The sequence below is a fragment of the Canis lupus genome, chromosome 33 (genome assembly GCF_011100685.1).
Source record: "Canis lupus familiaris isolate Mischka breed German Shepherd chromosome 33, alternate assembly UU_Cfam_GSD_1.0, whole genome shotgun sequence".
NCBI lineage: Eukaryota > Metazoa > Chordata > Mammalia > Carnivora > Canidae > Canis > Canis lupus.
Genome location: NC_049254.1, coordinates 19,086,811 through 19,108,377, shown reverse-complemented (window position 1 = coordinate 19,108,377; position 21,567 = coordinate 19,086,811). Strand labels below are relative to the sequence as shown.

The window sequence follows — 21,567 nt, the reverse complement described above, 5'->3', positions numbered from 1 at the left end:
ACGTATGATGATCCACACTAGAGAAGCAAAACGTTGAGTGCAAATAGTGTGGGAAAGGCTTCGTAACACCTTTTCTTTCCCTTGACACTTGAGGAGTGGTGCTGGGGAGAAGCACTCTGAATGCAGTAAGTGTAGGAAAGCCTTAAGCTGCTGCTCGTGGCTCACTCAGCTCACTCATTCATGCTGCAGAGCAACTCCTTGAGCCTAGGATACGTGGGTACGTGCCTTTTGCACCTGCCTACCTCAGTCAACATCCAAGAACTTGTACAAGGAAAAGACCTCTTGAATATAACTACTACAGAAAATCGCTTGGTCACAGGAAACATCTTACTTGGCATCTGAGAATTCACGTAGGAGAGAGACCTCTTGATTACCGCACACTTAGAAGAAAGGTCAGCCACACATCTCCCCAAAGGCTGTATCACTAAGCCATCTCAGGATTATTTCAAAGAACAAGGAGGAGGGAGCAGAAGAGAAAAAAAGAAATGAGTGCACAGCTTCTCTCAGACTTCTCTGAAAGCCATGTGTATGAAAATGTGCATACTTTTCTTTCTTCGGGGCTGTCTGAGAACTAACAGGGCTTTGCCCCTTTCTTTGTGCTTGATATTTGTGTTCACTCATGTCTAGTGACAGGGGAGTTGGACTGTTGAGAGCAGCTCTACAAAGATTTGTTGAAAGCACTCTTTATTGCAAAACATTGTCTTTAGTCTTAATGAGCATAAGTCTATATGAGAAATATGAAGTTTGTAAGAAGTTAGAATATTAAAAGTACTGCCACGTAAGATTATTTTATATTTAAGGAGATGAGGATCTACATATGAATAGGCACATCTTAATGCATCATTTAAGACTATGGAAGGTTTTAATTTTTAAAACAGTAGTTCTTCATGTGGTTTTGAACACCCAGGGACACTGGAGCTACGTGGCTTTCACAAGTGAGCTTGCAGTCTTTCCCTCATGGTTTCTCAGCTTCTTTCGTCCTCTGTAGAGGGGCTTCTCCAAAACAATGTCAGCAGTTTTCTAGAGGTTACACTGGAGCTGGTTAAACAAACAAAAAATATAGCTACCTTAAACTAATGAAAAACTCAGGAAGAAATTTTAAAAAAATGTTTAAATGAATACAATGTATTAAAATGTGAAACATGCATGGAGATCCTTTGACATATTAATGCAATTTCTAGAAATCTAGTCAAAAGAAATATTCTGACAAATGTGCAGAGATATGTGTACAAAAATAACTGCCAAAAATGTGTTTTTATATATGAAACAGTGAAAACAACCTAAATGTCTATCAGTAAAGAAATAAATTATGGCACATCTGTTCTATGAAATACCATGGAAGGATAAAATATCTCTGTGTGTATTGAGGTTAGAATATCTCCCAGATACAGTGTTAGGTAAAAAAGCAAGTTGCAGGAAATGAAATTAGATCTGGAAGGAGAAACATAACACTGTTAACAGTGGCTCTCAGTGGGAAGTGGGGTGGATCATGGATATAGGGAACTTGCAGTTTTTACTTTATATATTTAAACATTGTTTGCAAGTTTTTAAATAAAGAACGTGTATTATTTTTGTACTAATGTTTCAAATATTTTAATCAAAATGGTGCCTTGCAATAAAAGTGACTCCTATTATTTCTTATGAGGCATGGATTTTACAGGATGTTTCAAAGTTCTGGTGTTATTATGCCTTAAAAAAAAAAACAAATCAAAGATTCAGAGCTATTTGACAATATCTAATAAATGATAAGGAAGTTTAAAAACATTGAGACAAGACATATGTAGAATAACATGTAAAAAAAAAATGAGAGCTCAGCATAGGCTACTCTTCAACAAATAACAAACACTCATTTTTCTTTAAAATCCTGGTAACTTGGGGCAGCTGGGTGGCTCAGTGGTTGAGCGTCTGCCTTTGGCTCAGGGCGTGATCCCGGAGTCCCAGGATCCAGTCCTCCATGGGGCTCCCCACAGAGAGTCTGCTTCTCCCTCTGCCTGTGTCTCTGCCTCTCTCTCTGTGTCTCTCATGAATAAATAAAATCTTTTAAAAATATAAAATAAAAAATAAAATGCCCTTTTACAAGTGGTTACGTTTTAGGTGTCAGGTTTTAATCTCCTTGGAGCTGATCACAAGGGAAGTACTCTGATTGCTAGTAATGTCAGTGTATCCTGTGTATATACACACATATACACACAAACATAAAGACACGTGTACTGGCCACAGCTGGTTCTAGATGTTTGCTGCAGAATGAATGTGGTTAGGTGTACTGGATTTACTTTCAGTCCTCATGATACAGGTCAGTTTTCTGAATGGAGAGAAGCGTGGCTGCTTCTGTCCAACATAATATTCATGCCAAGCAATCAGACCTTTTTTCCAGAAAAGAACACGAGTTTGATATCTAATGATTTAATATAATCTTAAGATTTGTCTGCAGCCTCCCCCACAACATATTTGAATATTTGTTAACATCATGCATTGAGAATCATGAACTGAGAATCATGAACCATCGGACATACTTCCCTTGTTTAGAAATAAGGATGGGGCGTCTGGGTGGCTCAGTCAGTTAAGTGTCTGCCTTCGGCTCAGGTCATGATCCCAGGGTCCTGAGATCGAGCCCCGTGTTGGGCTCTGTGCTCAACAGGATGTCTGCTTCTCCCTCTCTCTCTTAGCACTCATTCTCTCTGTCTCTGTCTCTCCTCTCTCAAGTAAATAAATAAATAAATCTTTTAAGAAAGAAGAGGAAAGGAGAGAGTGAGATTTTCACACAAGCATACCTGTAACCCACAGGTAAAAGTCTGTCCAGGCAAATTGTAGTTTGCCTGACAGAGTTGTCCCACCAGAAACTGTGAGTTTTGTTCTCTTCTAACAGGAGAAGTTGGCAGCTACAGCATGGTACAAGTGGATCCTACCCATTTGGGGTCAGTCGCTGAAAGTGGACTGTGAATGAGAAGCCAAGTGACCTTTTCCTTTAGAAGAATGTCTTAGTCCAGGTTACAATACCAAAATACCATAAACTAGGTGGCTTATAAACAACAGAAATCTATTTCTCACAGTTCTGGAAGCTGGCAAGTCCAAGATCAAAGTCCCAGCAGATTGGGTGCCTGGTGAAAACCATTTCCTTGTTCACAGACAGTTGTCTTCTCACTGTGCCCTCACATGGTGGGAGGAACAAGGGAGCCCTCATGGGTTTCTTTTACCAGAGAACCAATCCCATTCATGAGGCTTCCACCCTCATGACCTAATTACCTCCAAAATCGTCACTTCCAAATATCATCACCCTGGGGGTTAGAGTTCAACATGGATTTCAAGGGGACATGCACAGTCTGTAACAGAGGAGAAAAGATCACCTGGAGAAGATACCGTGAAGATCATCGAGTAGTCCCCCTGGTCATATAAGGGTAGACTAAGCAGGTATCATGGCCTTGGGAGAGATGAATACAAGATCTTTGGTATTTCCCATGGTTTTAAAACTCTGCCTCCACCCCGAGAAGGAAGGTGGCCACCCTAAGAAATAAGGACAGTAATTTTGCGTCTGAGAATGGTGTTGGTGGTGATGGTAGTCAGGGTGACCCACTGTTTTCCAGGAGGTTATGATTGTCACTCAAGAAAGTTATACGCAAAGTGATTATGCAATGATCTGAACTCATCAAAATGTCCTTGTAATGGAAAAATAGCCACAGAAATTTTCAGGGCCAAATTCAACGGCAATACATAACATACAGCAGTGAACAAGTTACTGCACAGGGGGGTGTAAACTGACCAAATTTCATTTCCCTCTACATCTGACTTTAGGACTAATCCCCTTTGGAGTATAAGTATCCAGTGTTCTTAGACAACTCAATTTAAGGGACATGGGAACCCTCAAAGCAAGACACTGAGCTCCACGATAATGAAGCACATGGGACATGTGAGTGATCAAGTGGCTATGTGAAAATATAGGGGGGAAAGTTCTGTATTTCAAATTTGTGGGCCAATTCATCCCAGTTATAGGTAAAAATGTGTTTTCTTAAGGCTAAGACAATCTAAGCCTTTTGAAGAGCTAATTCGTTAGATATTACCTTTGGCTTCTTACTGACTTTTCAATGAAGGATTGTGAATGTCTGTCTCTTCTTTGATTTCCATAGCTGCTGCTGCCAGCTATCAACATATTAGCATTCCTTCATAGCTTTTCTCTTTTCTGTAGCTTTTTCCAGATCTGTTTATCTTTATATTCTACAGCTTCAATATAGTAGGTCTAGATGGGGCTCTCCAGTTTATCATGTTTGGTATTTATAGGGATTTCTGAATCTAAAGGTTCCTCTATTTCATCAATTCTGGAAATGTTTCCTTCATTATAACGTTGGGCATGCATCTCCTTCATTACCTCTATTACTCTATTATTACTTTCCATAATTCTCAAATGTATATTGTACCTTCTTACTCTTTTCTTTCTCTTACCCTATCTCCCTTATTTTCAACCTCATCCTTCTTTGCTTTCAGAGTAGTTATTTCATATCTATCTCCCAGTTCACTAATTCTCTCTTCACCTGTGTAAGTAAAATGCCAGTGGTTATATTTTTCATTTATACAAGCCCTAATTGGTTCTTTTTCAAAATATATAGTTGCTAATTTCTTACACTTTTAATACCTCTTTTATATTTTATATCCAACATTTCTAATATCTGAAATTTTGATTAAACTTCTGATTTTGTTTCTTGATGGTTCTTTTGATTTCAAACCAGGACGTCTTATTTCCTCATATATTTTGTGATTTTTAATTCTGAGCTAATGTTAATTGGAATTATATCTGTAGGAATTCTTTAAGGCCTGAAATCAAGATGCACACCTTCAGAGAAAATTTACTTGCTCCTATCAGGCCCCTGGAGACACTACCTAACAGACTATTTTGGATTCTCAGCTTGGGATTTTTCAGTTCATATTAGTAATGGGGATTCTAGCTTAAATCCAAAGAGAATGACTCATGGTTATGAATTCCTCAAGAGAAATTTATCCTTCCTAGCATCCCAAAGGTAAGACAGGCAGTTATATTTACTGGGCTTCCCCTAAGGGGCACTTTTTTCCCTACTTCCTCTTTTCACCAAGGATAGCACCTTTTGGGAGCTCTGGCTTTAGGCAAAAGTCTTTGACCCTATTTCCCACATTACACACACCTTGAGTCTTGTCTTTCCCAAATGTAGTTTTCTCTGATTTGTGCTTTCCTGTCATTTTTGGACTCTTAAGAATTTTCCTTTCTTAAAAAAAAAAAAAAAAAAAAGAGAGAGAATTTTCCTTTCTTGCCAATACAACTAGGCATTTTTTAAATATATAATTCTTCTAATTTTACGTTCTTTTTAGGCATTTTGCACTGAGAGACCTTTTTTTTTAACACCTAGTATTTCATACTGCCAGAAACAGGGCTTCATTATTCATTTCATTAGCTAAATCATGTTCCCCCAACCTTTTGAATTTACCAAACAGTAAATTGTAACAAAAGATGAATTGACACACATAGGCTCACCAGTTTTTTATTTTGTAAAATAATAATTTAAAAAACAAATGTAATGTGTTGAGCACTGGGTATTATACTATATGTTGGCAAGTTGAATTTATTTTTAAAAAATGCCTAACTACCTTTTACTTTCATCATCTCATAAAAAATAAGTTGAGAAGACATTATGAGGGAAACAGCTTTTAACTTAAATTTATTTTGCATTTTGCTGAGATTGATGACAACTTTGTCATAGACCATCATTGCTCCACGGATTTAGCAACTGGGAACCACTAAGCTATGTCGTATGCCATTTCAGACAACTGTATCTAAAAGTGTACTCACCATAAAATCTATTAACTGGGAACTCCAAGCACCACCAACAAACTAACTGGGCTAATGTCATTAAATTTACTTATTTGCAGTTGAGCAAATAACTCCCAGTTTATGAAAAACAGAAATAAAAAATGGCATGCAAAGTCCAAATCCTGAATCCCTCCTCCATTTGGGAAAATCACTTAAGCTCTCAGCCTCATTGTCTTCATCTGTGACAATACATACTCACAGATACTTTGAAGACTGATAAGAGGAGTGTTCTTCAGAGTGATGAACTTCTCTATTGTTCCCCTCCCTTTCATTCCTATCATGGAGGAAGAAGTTAGGGCCAACTGAGACGTCCAGTAGAATAAAATTGGCTAACAAGAAAGATAGCCCAGCAAAATTTAAGCTCTACAGAAGCTGAGATTGTGTTCGTGGAAATATCCCGAATACCTGTAACAGTGCTTGGCACACTGTGAGTGGTCAATGAATGAGGACTGAGAAAACAGATCGGAGCTTTACACCAAAATGATCCACAATGAAACTATTACCAACATTACCCAAAAGGAGCAGAAATCCTGTGTCCCACATCATAGTCTCCCTTCTCATCAATACTTTTCCCTCACTCCTCCCTATCCTCCCATGCATCCTACCATGCAATGCTTCTCCAACAGGTTCTACGGTCCCAGAGACAGAACCTGGCTTTAGGAGAGAACAGCAGAATTAAAGAATATCCTAAACCTTTTTAGAGTCCTTGCAATCTGTGCATAAGCCTGTCTTGCAATAATATCTTTGTACAGTGCTCTGCGGTGACTCTGAAGGCCTGCAGGACCATCAGCCAACTGTGTGGAGGCTGGTCAGATAATATCTATGAATAACAATGCTGGTTAACATTCATTGAGCATTTTAATTACACCAGGCTCTATGCTAGTGCCTTTATATATGGATTATCTCATTTAATTCTCAGAGCAACCCACTGAGTTTGGTACTATTAAGCCTCATTTTATAGACACTGAATCTGAAGCTTAGAAAGGTGAAATAGCCCATCTGAGGTCACATAGCTAATACTCTGTCTGCAAAATCCATGCTCTTAACCATGGCATTGTATATAATACAGACTATATACCACTCCAAAGTCTTTGGCATGGATTATATGTAAGCATATCCATATTGTGATGTGACATTTCTTAAATGAATCTATGCCTTTTGATTTTCTTATGCTAGTGTACAAGTTGAAAAGATAAATATGAAAAAAGAAAACCACGTCTAAAAGTGAAAATAGTGTTTGAAGTGACTAGAGAGAAAAGAACAAAACTGTCCCTTTCTTATATTGTTTTCTTCCTCCTCTATCGAAATGTCTCTTCCTCACCATCACCACCCTCTGTCTGATTATGATTTCTTAGCTTCACGATGACTGCAAAGCTTTCCACATGATCTCCCTATATCAACTTTAGCCCCTCCCCATCTTATCAATCCCTCAAGAAAGCAAGTATGGGACTGATAATAAAGCATCATCTAATCCATCTTCCCAACTAAAACCCTTTTCAATGGTTTCCCTATACCTTTAGGAGAAGGTAAAAGTCCCTAACAGAGCCAATAAAGCCATACCTGTCCGGCCCCTACCCATCTACCCAGCCACGCTGCATTTCGTTACTTCTACTTCAGCAACAAGGCTTGTGCACATCCTGCTCTCTCTTGCAGGATATGCTCTTCCATCACTTCTCCACCTAATAGAGTCTGACTCATCTTTCAGACTGCTTGCCATTATGTCACCCTGCAGACTGTGCACATGCCTGCTGCATAAGAGGCTCAATAGGTAATGGTTAAGTGAGTGAATAAAGGGAATTAACCCATGGTGGTCTACAAGCCAGGTCTGTTGGCATCTAGTTTTCACTCTGAATCTTCTTGAATGATGATGCTGGAATTCTTTTACCTCCTGCCTCTGCCACAGTTGGCTCAGGATCTGGTTCAGACTGAGCTTGCAGGTAAAACTCATGATCCAATCCCACTGGGGAAGACAAAGCCTATCTCAGAGGAAAGCTGCTCGGTGAAGCAATCTCAAGAAATCTTGAGGCTTAAGTCAACGACTGAGTGACTAGAAAGTTGGGAGGACACTGGGCAGTATGCATATGCCCTCCTAATTAACTCAGTAATAAATCAACTTCTAGCACAATTAGAAAAACCAAGAGCCATTCCTGAATTCCTGCTCTTGGAATTTCAACTGCTTTCTCTGGCCTCTGAGGCTCAGCTACCCCTCTGAATTCTGTACCTCCATTACTCCTCATTCATCTCTCACTGTACTCTGTTGGCTGTGCCTGGCCCTTCCTCTCACATCCTCATCAGCTCCATGGCTATCCTTCTCCAAGTCCCACAGTCCTTGAAAAGGTACCCAAATCCCTGACCCTTCAGGGCCAGAAGGATCCAATATTCCATCCCCACCCTTTTAATTAAAATGATGGGAATTGGGTATGTTCTTTGGCTTCAAATCTCCCCATTGTACTTGATTAGACCTTGGAGGCATACACACCCAGGAGTATACTGTAGGAGATACTGTAATTAGCTTGCTCCAAATTTATTCTAACCCCCTCCTACTGTGCCTTCCTGTGCTGAAGAGTCCAGAAAGCCAAAAACTACATTTCCCAAACTGCCTTACAGGTGGGATTCCATAAAGACTCCTGTTTCACCATATAAACTTGAAATGAGGAAGATTGAAAGCACCCATTCAGTTGCTGGCATGGGCTGAGGCAGAGGCAGCATAACCTGTAGTCAGCAGCCCCCTATAATTCAGGGTCCTCCTGCAGCAGAAATGCAACTGCTTGAATTATGGCTGAGGTTTGTATGACTTTGGAATCTGGAAGTGTTTTTGGAAGCTCAGCCTAGAACCAGCTCTTCTAACCAGTATCCAGTGATATTAGTATCTGGTAATATTTCTGCTTAAATTCACTAGAGTGGTTTCTGTTGTATGAAGCTGAATTCACCAATAGAAAGCTCAAAGAGTGACTGTAAATCCCTGGGACACCAGGTACAGATTTATTCAGTCTACCTGACCTTGTTCCAGGCCCAGGCAATTTCCCATCTGTAAGCATCAGTCGCTGGGCAACACCCTAAAGACACCATGCCACACAGCAACCCATGTCCAGCCTTACACCAAACTAAAGGATCATTCCCAGGAACGATCACTCAGAGGCCAGTCCTTAAATTGTTGACTCTAATTGCCTTTTTTGCTGTCCCTATTTACAGACTCTGCACTCTGTTTGTCCCATGAGTCAGCTTATGGGCCCTCCCAAACACCTTGTTACCCCTACTTCTTAGGCCATGAAACAAAGTCTCAAACTACTTTAACGAATCACTTCAAATGTAAATTGATATCCCTCTTATGTGCCCATAGCACTCTATATCCACTCCAAGGTAGAGTTTGTCACATTGGGTTAAAATTACCTGTCCACTCCTCTGTAACTCCTACTAGAAGGTATCCACATGAGAGTAAGGTCAGGGCCCATTTCATGGAGTATTAACTCCTAGTGCTGAACACTATGCTTGGTACATAGTAGGTGCTCAACAAATAGTTCAGAAGTTCTTAATGAATATATAAATGTTATGTTAACATGGTGTTTCTAGCTAAATTCCAAGGGGCTTTCCCTAGATCTCTAAATAAATCCTCAGCCAATCTACAAAGCACTACTATAAGGAGAGAAAGAATTACCAAAAGTCCACTATTTGGACAAATAGACTATTCTGGAATTGATCAATCGTAAAAAATTGTATAATTTCATGCTTCCTCTGAAAGATGTCAAAATTCCACAAAGGTCAGTTATTGTGTAACCTCTACAGAGCCTTCTCTCCATGTTATGATTTTCTTGGGCTGGGAATTGAATATATCTCACTATTGTCTATTAAAGCATAATTGTAATGAGATTTCTGAAATGCAAAATAAAATTCTTTGGCCATATCAAAGCCCTCCTTGGCAGCTCCTTGTCTTGAAGATTGGCATTCACAGATCTCCAGTTACACCCATGTTCCTGTTCATAGCAAGCAATACACAAATGAATAGCAAATGGTGTCAGAAAAACAATCCTGAACACCTGTGTATGTTTGTTTGCTTTTGGCATTTCATTCAACTGCTAGCTATAAATTAATTATCCCAGTCAAAATTAATTTCTCCCTCTTCTGTTGCCCAATAGCACTTTCTTTATTCTGCAATTATAGCACCTCGCACATTTTCCCATGTATTGCAGAATTAGGTTCACCACTATCCTTGTCTAGGAAATATTATACCATTTATTCAAAGACTAGAAGAGAACCACAAACTACCATTATAGAGATGAGGGTCCTAGATGGTTAATTAACTTTACTAAGTGGCTGGTTCTCACACACCAGGCTCAAAGCACTTGGATTCAAATTTATTCTACGGCAATATTATAAATGATATTCATTACATTCATATAAGCTGTAGGCTTACTATACTGTTACCCAAAGAGTGTGTCTCCAGCCATTTAAATCAGAATCACCCAGGGTTGTAATTAGTACATGCAGATTCCCAGGGTCTACAGTGGAGCTACAGAAACAGAGGTCTCATCTGGAAGAGGGAACACACTAACAAAAAATACATTCTGTGACCAGTCTGTTGGATAGTCCACTATTTTACCAATCCTGGACCTGCACATTATAGTGTCCAATAATTGTTGTTGCTGCTTCTAAATTCTTTTGCCCACCGAGGTTTGAGGGCTACTAATCAAGTAGATAACCCACCACAATAAGTGAAGTAAGTATAGATAATAAAGGCAAATAATAAGTAAGCAAAATGTTACTAAAAGAAAAAAGAAAATAGGACAGATACGTATGAACCAAGTCTTAGGAAACACCAAGGTGGAGGCAATCAATTCTATGTGGAAGGCTCTAGGAAGACATTTATAGCAGATTATAGTTGAATTTGGGTCATTCTGAAGGCACTGGAATTAGCCAATTAGAGAAGCAATACAAAAACACTGGATGGGAGCACGTGAGCTAGCTTGGAGAGAGAAACATGTCTTGGGTGTCAGAGACAAGCAGAGAGCTTGGGAGGCAGGGGGCAAAATGCAGGGAAAGGAGATTGGTAGGAGGTGAGGCTGAGCTGTAATGACTGGGGCCAGACTGTGAGGCATCTTGGCCATCTATGCTTTCCCCCGTATTCTCAGAGCTGCTGGGGATCTCAAGAGGTAAACTGGCATAGCTATAGTCTCACCTACCAACAGGGTTCTCTCAGACATGAAACTTCCACATACTTGGGCGGGGGGCGGGTGGGGGGGAGTTTCAGTGTGTAGTTGTCCTTATACAGCCTCCAGATGACCATTTTCAGTGACTTGGAGGCCTGTTTCATTAACCAGCCAAGTCAGAGAACCTAAATATGCTGAGATCTGCAGTGGCCACTGCAACTTTCAAACATACTAGATGTGTCTGGCTTGTGATTTATCTGAAAAGGAATCACAAATGTGGCCATGAGTTATTTTCGGTGTCCATGATTTTAGAGCCCAACAGTCAATTCTGAGAAACCAATTTCCACCATGGGCAGAACCCAGCTCCCCGTGACTGATCATTTGTTCAAGCTGCAGAAGGAAGAAAGTTGAGGAAAGATCGGGTAACAGGTGCAACCTGCCTAGATTTGCTCAGGGCATTGTAGATCTCGGCAAAGGGTGGGCTCCCTTATCTCCCTGCCTCCCAGCAGGGAGGGTGAGGCAAGTCCCCTCCTAAGACATTCATACTCCAGTCCCAAGAAGTCAGGTAGAAGTGATGTCTGTAGAAGGACAGAGAAAGCTCACTGGACCTCAAGAAAGATGGGCAAGAACTCAAATTGAAGGGTTATTCTGGACCTTTTCCCTGTGGTTCCACTGAGAGAGGAAAAGCACCCTGAGCAGGGTCCTGACACTATTCTCATATCCCCACTGGTGTTTCTGCCTCCTGGTGGGTCCTGTCCCTCCAATCCTAGATGGAAACAGCAAAGCATAGTCCTTTGCTCAACATCAATCTACCTACCTATGCCCCTGAGCTCAATTGTTTCCTGTAAGGAGGTCCACACTCAACAATTCCTAAATCATGACCGTACCCTCTGCACGAAGGCTGAATCCTCCCAACAACCTCATGGGGTCCAAACTATCTCTGTGTGACTGTCTCTGTGTTGCAAATGAGGCAACCATGACACAGGGAGTGGATGATTTCATCCATTCATGGTCTCCAGCCACTGCACGGGATGTGAACTCAGGTGTTCTGACTCCACAGCCATATGCTTAGCTTCTTTCTACATATGGTAGAGCTGCTGCATATGCCGTGCTGCTTCCCAGGCAGAAATGAAGCTTGACCGTGACAGCAACATAGATCCATTATGGGGAACTTGGAAAGATATTGAAAAGGTACAAAAAGGAAATAAAAATCACCCACAAACCCACTACTTCTACCTTTTGGGGGAATGATGCAAAGTAAAAACTGAAAATTCCTGCTTATCTCTAACTTTAGCTCTCAAAGGTATCCACTGTCTTCCCAGACTTTTTTCTTTAATGTTTACACAAATATGTGTAGGTATATACAGACAGCAATTTTTAAATAAGAGTAAGACCACACTTGCACATTACACAATAAGATTATTCTGCGCACTTTCTCAATATAACATCTATTCAAGCCCTTTTTAATGACTGCATAGTAATCCACTGTCTGCTGACCCACAATGTCTTCAGCCAGTCCTATATAATAAATACCTTTGTCCATATATCTTTATGTACCCGTGCTAGTAGTTCCGTAAGATACATTCCAACAAGGGGCTCACAGAACATGTGCGCTTTTCATTTTGCTAATTGTCAGATTACTCAGTGGATCTTTAATTCTTGACTTGATGACGGCAAAGAGAGGGTTGATGAGAATGAAGCTATATTAGCTAATGAGAATCACATGAAGCTGGGCTAAGCATCGTCTACGACGCTGGATGAGTGACATGAAAGGGGTTCCTCATGCACATCTCAAACTCTTTCTCACTAAGAAACCACTGGAGAAATGCCCTCCCTTGCTCTGGCTAAGAGAATATGTCTCTTTCTGGCCTCTCTAGAATTCTCTTCTCCACTGGGCACTGCTCTTGCCCCCACATGAGTCCACACTAAGGTATGGATGTCTTGTGTCTGTGACTTATTGTTTTCTGAAAATGCACCTCCTTGATACCCATACGTGCCCAACATTTATTTCAAATACCAAATCTTTGCCAACAGGTCCCCTTAATGTCTGCTCCCTGCAATTTCCTCGGCGAATGCTCACCACTGATTCTCCTGCCTGTCTGCCCTGCCTGCATGTTTGCTCCAGAGCCGTCAAATCCAAGGACCCCTGGCCTCTGACCAGTGAGAGAAGGGCACTGTTCTTTCAGAAACAATAACTTCCAGATTAAGTTGGACCTGGTCAGACCCTTCCAAGTTCCCTCCTGAGGGCTGTCACCCCCACACTTTTCCTCTTAACCTGCTCCTACTCCCCACCCTGCCCGCCAAAAGCCCCTCTCCTCAGGGGCCCTCTGCCGTTAGCCAAAGCTGGGATGCCCACTTTTCCAACAAACATAATCCCCTTTACTAGACACACACCTCCTGATATTAGTTATTCCTCCCGCCTGAAAGGCAGTGTAGCCAAATGCAGAGAGCATAGGACTCTGGACTCAGAAAGTTAGGGGTTTGAATCTTGGCTCTAACCCTGTTTGGCTGTGTGATCTCAAGCAAGGCATTAACCTCTCTGCACCTGAACTCCCTCAGTTATAAATTAGGGGTAAGGAGAAAAAGAAAACACAGAACTGTTGAAAGCACCTGGTGTAGAGTGCCTGCACCCACAGACCTAATAATCAGCTATTCTTAATATCCTTCCACAGCCAAACTTCTGAAGTGAGGCATTACTGGTAGTGTCATATAAAATTTTACGATAGTTTCAAATTTGGGGATCTTATCAAGTTCCTTTCACACACAAGCCTTAGAAGAGGTTCCGAATCTTAAGCTCCATTAGCCTTAGATCCAATCCCCCTCTGCCGGTGGTATGCAATGAAGCGGGACACTTCTGCATGGCTGGAGCAGTGTGACTAACACAACCCTTTCCGAGGAGGGCACATCTCCAAGGAGGGGGACAGTCAGGACCGTAATCTTTAAATACTTGTTCGACTCTGAGAAGTCACTCTGCCGGGCTCCCCCACTTCAGAACCCGGATCAGGGTGACGGGGCTGAGGTCAGGCGGCTGGCCAGCTGGCTGCTGTGCAGGGCCATGGGCAGGGAGGATAGTCCAAGCTCATCGTTGTTCCTCATACTGCCCTTCCCAACCTGGGGAGGTTGGGAGACCTTTTGGTTATTGCTGCACTGCTGAGGTAAGACGCTCTACTGACAGGACTGAGGCAGGGGCCTCAGGTACCGTATATCCTGCATTGCTTGGGGCAGGCCTACTCATTGAAGAATTGTCACACACACACACACAAATGCCAATAGCACTCCTCTTGAGAACCGTCTGTCGGGCTTGGACCTCCACAAGGCTTTATTATTGTTCCCCACCCTGGTGACCTGGGCTGGACCCTCTAGCCTGGAGGCTAGTTTTATACCCAGTCCGTGTCTCCCTCCCTGGGGGGCACATCAGTGCTCACTGAGCTACCGGCACACGGGGGCAGAAGGCAAATGCATATTATCTGATCTACAAAGTTTTTACTTCAAACCCTTAGGTAACACCCCTGCTGGTGAACTGCCACTTGGCATCCTGCCCACAGGCCTAAACCAGTCCACTCAAGGAAAAACTCCCGCCACTGAACCTCGGGTGTCCCAAGGGGCATATAACCCACTAGTTCCACGGCCCTATAGGGCCACTGACCCTCTCTGGGCTCTCTCCCCCCCACATCCCCAGGGCTGGGAGCGTGCCACATACGAGCGGCTCTAAGTCTTATCAGAAGAACGAACCCAAGAAAATAATAACTAATGAGCCAACGCTTTCCGAGTGCTTGCTATGTGCCAAGCCCTGACACTTTACATACATTATCACACTTAATCCCGAGTAGCATAAAATAAAGCTCACTTTAGAGAAAAGCGATGGGGTCCGTGTCAATCCCGCCCCTCGGCCTCTGTGGGTGAGTCACTGTTGGACGGAAGCTGTTCTCTGGGCGCCTGCGCCCCCAGAACCCCTCAGGTTCTCAGGGACTCGGGGGCCCACACGGGGACGCCTTATCGCCCACATGTCTCCTGCCATTACCAGAGATAAATCCAGGGACTGTCATTACGGTAATGGCCTCTGTGACTAAGAGGAGTTAAACAGAAAGTCAGTGAATGTCACATATCTTGAAAAATCTATTCACCATGAAGTCACCTTCTAATGTGTTCTGAGGAAACAATAACATCCATTTTCACTCCAGACACTACTCTCCATGGTAAATAATATCACGAGGTGACTCTATCCTGTAAGTCCCCAGAAATTGTTTCTAATTATTGTCAGAGGCACATCAATTACCAATAGAGCCTCCAGGCGGCCCTCGTCGTGGCTCTGATTAGCAACATGTTTTACTTCCATTTCTTCTGTCAAGCCTCTCAGCCGTCTACGTGGTTACTTGCTCCGTCTTGGCTGCAGGCCTGCTCCGCTCACCCTCCTCCGGGCGCTGCGGCCCTCACGGCTCAGGCCCGCACCTCACCTTCCGCGAGCGGCTCCTCAGCACCTGCCAACGACTCATTCCGTCCCTTCAAAACACAAGAGCTCCGCTGACCCATATTGAAGCTGATAAAACCGCCTCCGTTGAAAAGCAGACAAGCCAGCGGCGCTGGGCCGCGACCTGTGACAGGCACATCTCCTGCGTCCTCATCAAACCCTCAGAACGTCCCTGCGAGGGAGGCACAGCTACCGTCTCCGTTTTCCATCTGACAGAACCAAGGCACAACGAGGTCAAGTAACTCCCCCCGAGTCACATAACCAACAGGTGGAGGACCAGCTGCCCCCCAGACGGAGTCGTCTTCGCTTCCATTCCTCTCCAGCCCTGTGGCGAGCCAGACTTCCTCTTTACTGTCCCTCTCTCTCCTTTCTCCGCACCTCTGCATCCCTCCCACTTAGTCTTGGAAGATTCTAGTTTAGTTGGACTCTTTCCAAAGCCACTTCTATCACAATTCTTGGTGCTTTCAACATCCAACCAGACTCCACAGCGTTGGGCTTCGGGGAGCGCCACCATGTACACTACAACAGGAAGCTGATTCTGTTCTACCCCAAGTCAGCGGGCGCCCCCCCCCAAGTTCCTGCCGCTGCCTAGACATCACCACCAACTACAACTGCAACTGTACTGTTTCAGACCCCCCTCTCGGACCACGGCCTCTACTCTTTCCAGCTCATCCTTTCCAGCGTCCCAGCCCCAACAGTTTTTGGGCCACACCAGGACCTATGAACCATGGTTGCTGGCACCTACCTTTCATTGTCTCTCACGCCTTCATGACCTCCTGCGCTCCTTACCCAACTTTCATGGGCCGTCATGGTGTTACCCCCTGAGTATACCCATCTCCACCCACTTTCCCTTCATTGTGCTCAGCTGGTAAAACCCAAAGCTGAGTTCAAGCCAACTGTCCCCTTCCTCCACGTCTATATGAGGGCAGCCAAGTGCAACTGAAGAAAACGACCGCCCCGCCAGGTCTCCCTTTGGTTGTTACCACAAACCTCACGTGGACCCCGCGCTCCCTGGCAGCCCACCTTATCACCCACGTCCACTCACCTTCCCAGGACTCTTTCACCTCTTCTCCCTCCAAACCTCCAATACCCTTTTTTTCCCTTCAGGAGCTCACAGCTAGTAACTTCACTTCCCACTCCACTGAGAAACTGGAGCATTATTCCAGCAACTGGAATAATGAGTTTCTACTGCCACACCTGCCCATCTTTCTGCATTTCTGCCCATGTGCTTTCCCTGCCCTCTTGTGGCTCTGGGTGGACTGTCTGTATGGTGTCTAAAGCCAACTCTTCTCCACTTTGCACGAGATCCCACCCCCTCCTGCCTTCCTACCCAAGGACGTTGCTTTAGTACCAATTTCCTTGTCTTAGGATCCATTTGCAAACATGATGTTATTTCTTCAATCACAAACAACTTCTGACTCCATATCTAAATCAACCTGCTAACTCCGTTTCTGTTCCCCCTTACAACTAAACTCCCTAAAATGATTGTCTTAATGCCCTCTCTCCCATCCTTCTATTTTTTTCTTGAACACATCCCAGGTAGGCTTCTGTTGCCTCCATCCCTTGTCAAGGGCACCAGTGACCTTCCATTGCTGAGTGTGGTGGTAAATTCTCATTCAAATGGAACTGCCAGTAGTATTTGACTCAGGTGTTCACACCTTCCTTCTTAAGATGCTTTTTATCCTTCTATTCAGAACAACGCTCTCACCAGTTGACCACCTCAGTTTCCTGCAGTTATTCCTTCCAGTTTCCTTCAACATTTAGCTGTTGCCATTTCCCAGGGTTTCAGATCTTTCCCTTCCTCTAGCTACAGTCATTCCTCGGGTGACAGGTCTGGCCTAGACCCCTCCTTTGCTATCCACACTCATGTAGTCAACCGGCCTCCTCACTGTTCCTGGGACACACCAAGCATACTCCTGCCTCCATGGCTTTGTGCCTACTGCTCTCTCTTCTTCCATTCATTTCCCCCACCCCCCACCCCACAGGACTTGTCCCTGTCAGTGTCTACTAAAGTATCACCGCAGAAGTGAGTTTTGTATTTGCAACAACATGGATAGACAACCCTAGAGGGTATTATGTAGGTGAAATAAGTCAGACACAGAGAGACCGTATGATCTCATTTATACGTGGAATCTAAAAAACAAAACAAATGAACTAACCAAATAGAAACAGACTCACAGTTACAGGAAACAAACTGCTGGCTCCCAGAGTAGGGGGGAGTTGGGGGCCTGGTGAAGTAACTGAGGGGATTGAGAGGTACAAACTTCCAGTTATAAAATAAGTAGGTTGAAGGGATGTAATGTACAGCATAGGGAATATAGTCAGTAATATCGTAATAACTTTGTATGGTGACAGATGGTAACTAGACTTATCGTGGGGATCATTTCATAATGTATAAAAATATTGAATCACTGTGATGTACACCTGAAACTAATAGGATATTGTATGTCAATTATACTTCAATTAAAAAAAAAAAGAAGTGAGCCCTTCACTGCCTAATTGGTCTAACATCGAACCAACATTACCTCCACCACCTGTTCTCTCTACCCCCCTATGCCAATGTATTTTTCTCCATAGCATTTATCCCTATCTGGTATCTTATACATTCAGTTGCTTATTTATTTATATTTGTTCCCTTCACTGGAACCTAAATTACAAGGAGAGCTTGGACTGCATTTTTCTTAGCTTCTAGAATAGTGCCAGGTTCATAGTGGGCACTCCCTTTAAGTGCATGTTGAATGAATGAATTTGGGATTCGAACCCATGCAGTCTAACTCTAATGGCATGGAGTCAGAACAAAAGAGGGACATCCTTGCCACCAGGGTTTCCAAGAACTGTTGGAGAATAGGAAAGACTGGAGGTTCCACCGAGTAAGGGCAGAGCTCAAAGAACAAAAGCTGTTTTTTATAACCTTATTTTTGCCCTGTCTGGCAGGTGAACCCAAGTTACATATCTGTATTATTATGAAATTCAAAAAACCCTGTATCCTGAGAACATCTTGTTTGGCCTGACATGTAACTGCATCCATATATCACTATGGGTTTCTTCTGAGTCATTTTTTTTTTTTTTGAACTCAGCAGTTTCTATCCCAACTGCCATATGTTCACCCCGCCGCCAAACCTGCCCTGAGGTCTCTTTCCCCATCTGAGCACACCTGTGCGCATCCATGGGTAAATGTGGCCCATGCAGACGGTGACATCTTGCCCTGCTTGGATGGGAAATGCATCTGTAACACTATAATCACAACCACCATCTGAGCAGAGCTAGATAGAATCAGAACATTCATTGGTCTATTAAAATAAGGATGGGCTCTTCAGCCCTGCTTGCTCTTCAAAAAAAAAAAAAGCTAACTTTTTTTTTTCTTTGCATTCACCTAGATATTCATGCCAGGACTTGCATGAGAAAAACACTTCTTTCTGACCCCTGTAGTGATCAACTGATGCCTTGAAGCAGGAAATTTGATTGCCCTCATCTCAGGCTGAGTCTCTGTTTACCAATCACAAAATGACTCAACCCCTTTTTAAAAGCCAGCTGTGACCATTGACTCTGTGACCTCCTGTGGTGCTGAACTCAGTTTAAAAAATAATAATGATAAAATAACAAAGGTTATCGAAGCCATTATGCCTCCATTCCCAACCCTTTGGGGGCAGGAGGAAATAAAGCAAGTCAGCCAGACCTGAGGACTTGATGACACATTCTCTTGCTCCAGAAGCTTCCTGTAACTTGTCCCACACCAGCAGTGACTTCCCAGTACAGCTCTCCTCCCCGCTGTTCCCCATCAGCAAGAGCGTGCTGACACACAGGCTGATGAGCTGCACCGAAACTTATCGAGTGTGTCCTTCCTGCCTCAACCCTCACAGCCTGTCAGCCCCTGTTGTCACAGGGCTCTTGCTCATTCACTCGCTGCTCACACTAATCTAGAAGATGATCAAAGAAAAACTCCACTGACTCACCCCTGCCTAGACCAGCACAGGGATTGGTCAAGCATGTGCATTAAATAGGACCAGATTCGAATCTATTCTTTTCACCCAGCTCACTGGCTCTCTTTCTCTCTCTCTCTCTCTCTCTCTCTCTCTCTCTCTCTCTCTCCCCTCCTCTCCCTCTCTCTCTCTTTCTCTCTCTTCCTCTCTTTCATTTTTCAAAAAATAAATAAATGAATTCTGGGTTGGCTGAAGATTTCAGCAATGTGACTGCTGTGCAGATGGATCCTGCTGAAGCTGGTGCTGGCTCTCTGGGGAGTAGCATGAAATGCTGGTTTTCAAAACCTGAGCAGCGTGTAAATGGCAGCTAAAAAGGAAATGCAGATTGGTGCTGAGTGTTAATTGTCTCTTCCTCTCTTCTTCACACACTTCAGAGACTGAATGGTGGCGGAAGACAGGGAAGCGGGCCTGCCCCCTCGTGGGGTGGGCTCTTTTCTTTCAAGCTGGACTGAGAGAATAACACCTAGAGTCCAAGTCAAAACATGGAACGGGATTTTTTTTTCTTTATTCTTTTTTTTTTTCAAGTTCTCATCTGATGAAAGTCAGGGAGGTGGCACCAAGCTTGTAATGAAAGTAAGATTCTGCCGAGAATGAGTCGATGAGATGTGACACAGAAAGGAGAAGCAGGATGTCTTTGTTTTGAAATGACAGGCGATAAGCTATGGGGGTGCCTGGTGAGATTTTAGTCCATAACTAGGTAGCAACCTGTCAAATGCAGGCCCTTAAATGCATCACAAGAATTCTCACTTGAGATGATTTCAATTCCAGCTCCGTGTGTGTGAGTGTGTGAGTGCATGCACGCACGCAGAGCAAACATAATTGAATGCCAAAGCCACCGCCATGTCCTGTTAAGGGTACAACTGTAATCACACTGGGACGGGAGCTCCAATTCCCTCCTCTGCCTTCCTCACTTAGGCAGCGCCAAGGTCAGCCTTAGGACCACAGCCCAGGCTCAGAGCCATTTATTTTCATCCCTGAAGACTCACGTTAGCTTTCTCCCGAGACGTTAATCAAGCAGATTCCTGATTGACTGTCTTTTCCTTTTATGTTTTTGCCTAGATGAAGGGGGATTATTTGAATTTGGGCAGTTTTGAATAAGAGGGGGGCCAATAGAGAAACAACTGGGAAGACTGACTATCATTTGGCATGGGGGGGAAAAGAAGAATCTAGGATCTTTTTTTAAAGCCATGAAATCCCTGGGCCCCACCGGAAGCCATTGTACCCTGTACCTGCTAATGCCTTATTTCTCCACGCATTTATGAAAAGGCTATGACTCCCTGCTGCTGTTGCCGGAGTGCCAGCTCCATTCTAGCTTGCCAGTTGGAGACGAAGATAGGCAATGACAAATGAAAACAAGTTTCTGTCTGGATCCATTCTCTCTTTCATAACCAGGAATGTGTAGGTGAAATGATCCCCACCCCTGCACTTCATTAGCATGACCAAGAAGAGCATGTGCTGAAAACTTTCCAAAAAAAAAAAGGCTCTCTCCTGCTGCTGCCCCCGACTTAGCTGGACAGTGTGCTCTACCTTCCAGCTTCTCCTAGCCCCTTTCCTAACCAGGACAGAGAGAATGAGCTCAGGCTAGGATGGGAAAACCATGAGCAGGATCTTGCTCCAAGTACAAAATGGCTTCGCTCTAGCTGTGTGTGTAAAGGAAGCAAAGAGTATCCTTTCAAGGAAAGGCAAGAAAGACAGTTTTGGGGTGGAGGGAAAACATCCTGGCTGACCCTCCTCCCCTGAATGAGCTTCCCTGGCTAGAAATGGGCCTGAGGTTTGGGACACCGTACTGAGAAGCCAGGCATCTCTCCTTAGATGTATCTCCTAAGTCCGGTCCAGTCACTTACCTGTCACCTTCTGGCTATTATCCAATTCTCAGACCTATTTCCTTCCCAAAAGGAGTGGCCTCACATGCATGTCACTGCAGACAGAATCAACACAGAGTCACGACTAATAAATGGGAGTAGGGTGGCTGCCATTGAAGACGATGTTGGCTAATGGACATTAGGGAGTAACTCCTCTTCCCATCCCCGTATGCAGGGTAAAATCTGTGCCTGAGGAGGAGCCCTAGAGTAGACATCTATGCGCTTACAACCCACTCTCCCCAAAGGTGGAATAGGATGGGGGTAATATTTTATTTTGTCTCAA

The 21,567-nt window shown here is 43.5% G+C and overlaps 1 protein-coding gene across 1 annotated transcript in view; it reads right to left on the bottom strand.

Moving 5' to 3' along the window:
* Positions 1-822: 822 nt before the first annotated feature.
* The window catches only part of QTRT2 (queuine tRNA-ribosyltransferase accessory subunit 2), a 144,593-nt gene continuing 123,848 nt past the window's right edge, over positions 823-21,567 (bottom strand). The window contains exon 12 of the transcript XR_005383334.1: positions 823-1,038. The gene's annotated coding sequence lies outside the window, so the exon portion shown is untranslated. The remainder of the gene's footprint in view (positions 1,039-21,567) is intronic.